Genomic DNA, 7,810 nt, shown 5'->3' on the forward strand with positions numbered 1-7,810 from the left:
CAAAACGTCAGGCATGACTGAGCAACAAACACTCACTTTCACTCCATTTCAAAGGCGCACTTTGTAACTCCTCAGGAGATGGCAGCCTGGATGACAGGCCTAGGAGGGTGCCCTGTCTCTAGGCTTGACTCTGCAGGAGACTCCTCCTGACCGCCTTGCCTCCATCCTGCCTGGATCAGAAATTCAGATTGAGCCTCACCCCTATTCAGAAATGTACAAAAGGTCCCATTATATTCAGCATAGAAAAGAAACTCCCTCCCATTGGTGCCTGCCTGTTCTGATTTCAATCACTGCTCTCTTTCCCTCACTCAACCGAAAGGGCCTTCTACTGTTCCTCAAACACTAGGGCTTCCTTCCCACCTCAGGACCGTTGCATCTGTTGGGCTCCTGCCTTCTCCCCGGGCAGTGGCTTTTCCCCTGCTGACTGCCACCAACTGCAGTGTCTGCGCTGTGACCTCTGACCCCGGCCTCTCCCAGTCCTGTCATTTTCCCAAACTTCCAAATGTCAGTGGGCACTGGAGGAATAGCGTTCATAGCTTGGAGATGACCAACCATGGTCCAGTCCTGGGACTGATTTCAGGATACAATCTTTGACTCTTCAGAATTCTCCCACTATTTTCCAGTTCACAGTTGAAGGAATTTGTAACACGAGTTTGCTGAATGAGTTTATTACCTTCTATGAGCCTTTGTTTCCCCACCTGGCAAACGAAGCTGGGAACACCTGCCTTGAAGAGTGCTTTGTATGTGTGTGTGTGTGCACACTCAATTGTGTCCGACTTTTTGCAACCCCATGAACTGTAGCCTGCCAGGCTCCTCTCTCCATGGAACTTTCCAGGCAAAAATACTGGAGCAGGTTGCCATTTTCTCCTCCAGGGAATCTTGCCAACCCAGGGATCAAACCAATGTCTCCTGTGTCTCCTGCAACGGCAGGTGGGTTCTTTACCAGCTGAGCCACCAGGGCAGGAGTCAAATAGAACTCATGGGAAGTAGCAGCACAGTGCCGGGCACATGGGGCATAGGAGAGGCTCCACAAACATCCACCCTTGTATTATTACTTTTGTCATTGTTGTTACTTTTTTAATTGAGGTATTATATACATATAATGAAGTGTACAATTTGGTGGTTTCTTACCACTGCACACACCACCCACACATCAAATTGCAGACCATTCCCTCTACTCACACACTGAGAAGTAAGTCACTTCCTGACCTCCAGGGCTTAGATTAATTTTGCCTCTTCTTGAACTTCACGTCGATGGGATTGCACAGTATGTATTTCGTGTCTGGCTTCCTTTGCTCACACTGGGTCTGTGTGACCCCGTGATCACCTATGAGGGTTGTGATTTTATTTTGATGACTTTCCCTGCTATGCTATCTGCACCGTGGCCCCCACCTGGAGTGTCCGCGTTAGTGCCTGTCCCCGCCGCCTTTGAAGAAAGAAGCCAAGATTCACCACTTTGGCTTCAGGTTTTGAATTTACCTTGTTAATGTTCCTTTGGCAATTTCAAACTCACATCGTCTTACAGTTACTTAAAACATGCCTTTTACATCAAAAGGCAGTATTTCTCAGGGAGCCAAGAGAGTCCTAGAAGTGACAATTAACAAGTAACACGAGAAGGACATAATTAAGCCCCGATTGCCAGGTCCCAGGAGCCTTGGTTGGGAGGGAAGGGAGCTCAGTGGAGCAGGGAGGAAGAGCCTGGAGCAGGTGAATCTGACAACTTGATGTGACTCGGATGGGCCAGGGAGGGTGTGAGGGGGTGGGTGGCATGAGCAAAAGGAAGACAAGAATTAATGAGAAATAGAAAATAATTTAGCAGGACAGCAAGTCCCTGGAGACGAATTCCTTCTCCAAATGTCTCATTTGTCCAAGGGAGATGGGGAAAGTCTATGGCAGAATGGTTGGCCACAAGAATTTCATTTCCCTGATGCTATTCAGATTCCGAATGTGATCGATAAAAGTACAATTAGTTCCCCAGATGGCATCAGATGTTTTTAACCTTTAGGTGGTAGCAACATGCATATTAAGGTCCTACCTCCTCCATGCCCCGTGTCACATGGGCAGGATAAGTCATCGCCACATTTGACATTTGATGTTATAATTTTAACATACATTTTAAAATTCAGATAAAGATTATTTCAATTTTTTAAAGCTGGGAGCCAGATGTAATTGCCTTGCTCTGGACTTTAGATCTAAATCATTCTGCCAACTCATCCTGTAGTTATTAAGAACTTTATCATTGAAATGTGTACTGCATACACCGCAGGTTAGAATGCCCCAGAGGCCTGGGAGTAAACTTTTTTTCCTACCATAAGGAATGACTTTTAATATAGAAACCATGAAAGCTTAGTTTAGTAAATTGTTCAATCAATTAATTAATCCATCAACAAATTTGGGTGCCTACAGTATGTCCAAAATATTGTGTTCCCTGCACCAAACAGCTTCCCATTGAAATGGTAGATGATAAGAAACGGACTTAGAACTCTCTGTATCTTGGGGCCTAAAATTGGGTGTACAGTGGTGCTCAAAAAGTGTTTGCTGAAATAAACACAGAGTGGGACAGTAGTGGAAATCACAAGGTGGCACTGGGCCAGCTAGACCTACTGCAGTCGACGGTTCAGCATCCCCCTGTCCCCCTCTGATTTCTGCTGCAACCAGGGCAGGGTGTAGTCACAGGTGGGGAGTGGGGGACGAGGGTGACAGGGATCACAGACTTGAAGGACAAGCAGCTCTGTTCTCCCCTTCCTACCTTGGGACCTGCTCTGCAGGGGGTCCACTCAGCCTTCAAACTTCTGCATACCAGAAATGCAAGGAGTTAGAACTCTGATGGGCAACCTGACCCGTGGGGCTGGGAACAAGTCAATAAGTGCCCCCAGTGTCCGTCCAGACAGACAGATCCTTGAGGTGTTCTGTACACTTCACAGAGGACCTGCAAACCAAGCCCCTGGAGCCTCAATAACTCACCTTTCTGTTGACTTTTCCTCCATCCTCATTTCCCATCTGCCTTAATCCTATTTCCTATGGTGGTGGCTTAGTTGCTTAAGTCGTGTCCAACTCTTGCGACCCCATAAATTGTAGCCTGCCAGGCTCCTCTGCCCATGGGATTCTCCAGGCAAGAATAGTGGAGTGGGTTGCCATTTCCTTCTCCAGGGAATCTTCCTGACCCAGAAATTAAACCCAGGTCTCCTGCATTGCCAGCAGATTCTTTACTGACTGAGCTATGAGGTAAGCCCTGTGGAAACCTCCCAAATGAATTTCCTACACCCAAGTCTTAGGCTGTAGTTTGGGGACAACAAACCTAGACACCTGAACAAGCTAATTTCCATCAAGCATTCTAGAAGTCTATCCTCATTCCTTTAGAGTTGCAGCTCATAGTTAAGTGGTGGGTCTCTGATCAGGTCTGGGATGGTCCCCACACCCATGAAGGGGGAGGCACTGGCCTGGACCTAGCTGTGTAGGGAGGACCAGACAGGAGAGAAGAGAGAGGATCTACAGTGCAGTTGCAGAGGCAGGAATGAGTGTGACCTGTGCTCAGATCCATGAGGAGCCCACACGGGCAGAGTGGAAGCCAGTGAACCAGCGTATAGGTTGAGGTTAGGTGGAGAGACCTGGGGAGGGCAAGCTCTGTTCCCACATGAACAGTTGACTGAGTCACCATGAGGAAGACACACACACACACACACACACAATGCACACGAATGGCACACAGAGTGTGTGTGGAAGCACAGACGTGTGCCGAAGAGGTTTTCCCAGGGACAAAAAGGAGAATTTCAGAGTCTTCAAGCAATAAGGAATCTTGGCCAATAAATAGCACAAGCACCGTCACTTCCCACCCCTGTACCCAGCCATCATTTACCACCTTGCAGAACCACAGGTGCCCACTGAAGCTTTCTCGTCCCTGCTTTCTAGCCAGCCGGTCTACTACAGCTGCCTTCCCAGATCAACTGCAACTTCAACTCAAGGCAGAGGTGACTGCCTGCCGAGTTACCCACCCCGACAGGTAATCAGGAAGTCTTTCCTCAAACATCTCCCTGGATGGGAACCCCGCTTCTCCATGAGTCAGCCCATGCTGTTGGTGAGCAACACATTGCCAGGAAATTCCTAGAACCACCAACTGGTCTAGTCGAAGCTCAGTAGATACTTGATGGCCGTTATCAGGCCCATCCTTTTCCCTAGGTAAGTCATCTCTCCTCTAGGGTAAAGAGGCTGGGTTCTTTACAACTCCCCTCACATTATATGAATCCATAAGTCTTGGACCTCTTAACTTCCCTTCTCTAGATATAATCTCATTCCTCAACCTATTGCCACATGCAGCTTCTAGACCTAAGGACAATTGCTCAGTGCCTGGGGGCTATGCTCCCCATAAGGTAATGCAGAACTCTCTAACTTCCCAGATATCCTGAGGTCCCTTGAGCTGTGGGGCACTCCTGTCAACAAGATTTCCCTAATTTGTACTTGGGCAATTGACTCATAATAACCTTAATACATTCTGTTGCTGTTTGTTATTGTTTAGTCACTAAGTCATATCTAACTCTTTTGCGACCCCATGGACTGTAGCCTGCCAGGTTCCTCTGTCCCAGGCAAGAATACTAGAGTGGTTTGTCATTTCCTTCTCTAGGGGATCTTCCCAAGCCAAGGATCAAACCCACATCTTCCACACTGGCAGGCGGATTCTTTACCACTGAGCCACCAGGGAAGCCCATGTTCTATTGCACATGTGTTATAATATTCACTTTGTTTTAATTTCCTGTCATTTAATCTGCTGACATCTTTTTTTAATATTGATCTCTTTATACAACATACTAGCTTTCCCTATAAATAGTGTGTCAGTTTTGAGTTGTCTTATATTAAATCACTGATTTAAACATATGTCACATAGAACAGGGCCAAGAGCAGAACCTCGGGTGGCCCACTTAGACTTCTCTCCAGAAGAACCACCATTTATTAAAATAAATATCTTTGATATTCTTTTTTCCACCAGCTCTGCAGTCATCCAGGTCCTGCTTTCAAAAATGAAATTAAAGGCTATATAGCATAACCAGATGAAATCCAACTTTACCTGTGGAAAGGGTGCTTAACTTTGGGTGCATGTACCTGGGCTTTAGGGAGTCTGTGATCTTTGACTATGCCAAAGCCTTTCACTGTGTGGATCACAATAAACTGTGGAAAATTCTGAAAGAGATGGGAATACCAGACCATCCGACCTGTCTCTTGAGAAACCTGTATGCAGGGCAGGAAGCAACAGTTAGAACTGGACATGGAACAACAGACTGGTTCCAAATAGGAAAAGGAGTACGTCAAGGCTGTATATTGTCACCCTGCTTATTTAACTTATATGCAGAGTACATCATGAGAAACGCAGGGCTGGAAGAAACACAAGCTGGAATCAAGATTGCCGGGAGAAATATCAATAACCTCAGATATGCGGATGACACCCCCCTTGTGGCAGAAAGTGAAGAAGAACTAAAGAGCCTCTTGATGAAGGTGAAGGAGGAGAGTGAAAAAGTTGGCTTAAAGCTCAACGTTCAGAAAACTAAGATCACGGCATCTGGTCCCATCACTCCATGGGAAATAGATGGGGAAACAGTGGAAACAGTGTCAGACTTTACTTTTTTGGGCTCCAGAATCACTGCTGATGGTGACTGCAGCCATGAAATTAAAAGATGCTTACTCCTTGGAAGGAAGGTTATGGCCAACCTAGATAGCATATTTAAAAGCAGAGACATTACTTTGCTAACAAAAGTCCGTCTAGTCAAGGCTATGGTTTTTCCAGTGGTCATGTATGGATGTGAGAGTTGGACGGTGAAGAAAGCTGAGTGCCGAAGAATTGATGCTTTTGAACTGTGGTGTTGGAGAAGACTCTTGAGAGTCCCTTGCACTGCAAGGAGATCCAACCAGTCCATCCTAAAAGAGATCAATCCTGGGTGTTCATTGGATGGTCTGATGTTGAAGCTGAAACTCCAATACTTTGGCCACCTCATGCGAAGGGTTGACTCATTGGAAAAGACCCTAATGCTGGGTAGGATTGGGGGTGGGAGGAGAAGGGGACGACAGAGGATGAGATGGTTGGATGGCATCACCGACTCGATGAACATGGGTTTGGGTAGACTCCGGGAGTTGGTGATGGACAGAGAGGCCTGGTGTGCTGCAATTCATGGGGTCGCAAAGAGTCGGACACGACTGAGCAACTGAACTGAACTGAACTGATCTTCCCGCACATGCTCACTCACTGGTTTTTTTTCAGGATAGGATCCATAGATTTCTTCAGGTTCTTAAAAGGATGGATGACCCACAAAATTTTAAAAACCATTGGTCAACAGCATTCCCTTGCTGCATGCAGGATGTAATCTCCAAAATGGATCAAGATTCATTTTGTACCAAGGTTTACAATGCTGGTTGTACCAGGGTGTGTAACTCAAGAACCACTGCTGGCCTGCTATGACCAAAACTCTGCTTCCCAGTTGTTAATGAACCGGTAGAGAACGACAGCAGTTGTTGGATGTACCAGGTGTTGGATGGTTTCCAGGGAGACAGAGAATAACATCCATCATCGAAGAGTAGGGGACTGAATGAGGTGTTCTATCTGCTTCCTCGGGAATAAACTCACAGCTTTGTTTATCTTGAGGATGAGAGGATTCTGTGCCCAGGATGGTTCTGGAAGACACTGTAGCCTCTTGGTCCTGAAGAAAGATAATAACCACTTTGCAAAACCTCAAGGATTTAATGCATCCACAGACACTGATGTGCTTAGCCAAGCAGAGGACCTTGCATTTAAACTTGCCTCCAATGTGGTCCAGGATAAGGTAGGGATGGGGAGATAATGTAAAGAAAATTCCATTTGAAAAAGATATGTTGAACACCAAAGACAGAATCCACTGGGAGAGAGCACTGAAGTTGAGAGACCGGGCTGGTGGAAGACTAGGGTGGTTGCAGTGAGGGGTGGGGGATTTCAAGAAACACTCTAAGACCTACTGAGGGAGATTTATAACCAACCGTGTAACTTTAGGAAAGTTCTGACTCTTTGATGGACCTTAGTGTCCTCTTCTGTAAAATCAAGTGCTCATCTGTTAGTAATAAAATATTTGATGAGCAGTGGCTTAAGCTTATAAGATAGCTTCCTGTGTGGCTCAGCTGGTAAAAAATCCACCTTCAATGTGTGTAGAACTGGGTTCAATCCCTGAGTTGGGAAGATCCCCTGCAGAAGGGAAAGGCTACCCACTCCAGTATTCTGGTCTGGAGAATTCCATGGACTGTATAGTCCATGGGGTTGCAAAGAGTCGGATGTGACTGAGCGACTTTTACTTTCACTTATCTCACACAAGGAGAAATCCAGAGGAAAGCTACTTTGGGTAGGGAAATGGTGCAGCAGCCTAATGATATCATCAAAAGTTCCAAACCCTACTATTGCTGTGCCATCATGGATGTGTTGTCTTGCCACCTTGGGGGCACCTAATGTCCTTCTAGGAACCACAGCTGTGCTTAAGGCAAGAAACAGGCAGAAGCTTGAAAGATAGCACCAGCTTCATCTGAACGTTTTACAAGGAAATTATAGCTCCTTCAGAGTCTTATGAAAAAATCTTAGATTTCATTAGCTGTGTCCCCCACCCAGCCAGAGGAACATCTGGGGAAGCAGCAAACACAATCGTCATGACTGACTTCGACAATTATGCTCCATTGCTAAGCAAGTTACTGCCCAGAATTAAATTAGAATTCTGTTAGTTAGGAAGAGGCAGCAACAGCCACTAGGAAGACAATTAGCAGTGTCTGACCCAGGGAGTGTGGCATGGCCCCTCCAAATAGTCACAGACCA

This window comes from Giraffa tippelskirchi, chromosome 3, assembly GCF_054371585.1.
Source record: "Giraffa tippelskirchi isolate mGirTip1 chromosome 3, T2T-mGirTip1v1.2.pri, whole genome shotgun sequence".
NCBI lineage: Eukaryota > Metazoa > Chordata > Mammalia > Artiodactyla > Giraffidae > Giraffa > Giraffa tippelskirchi.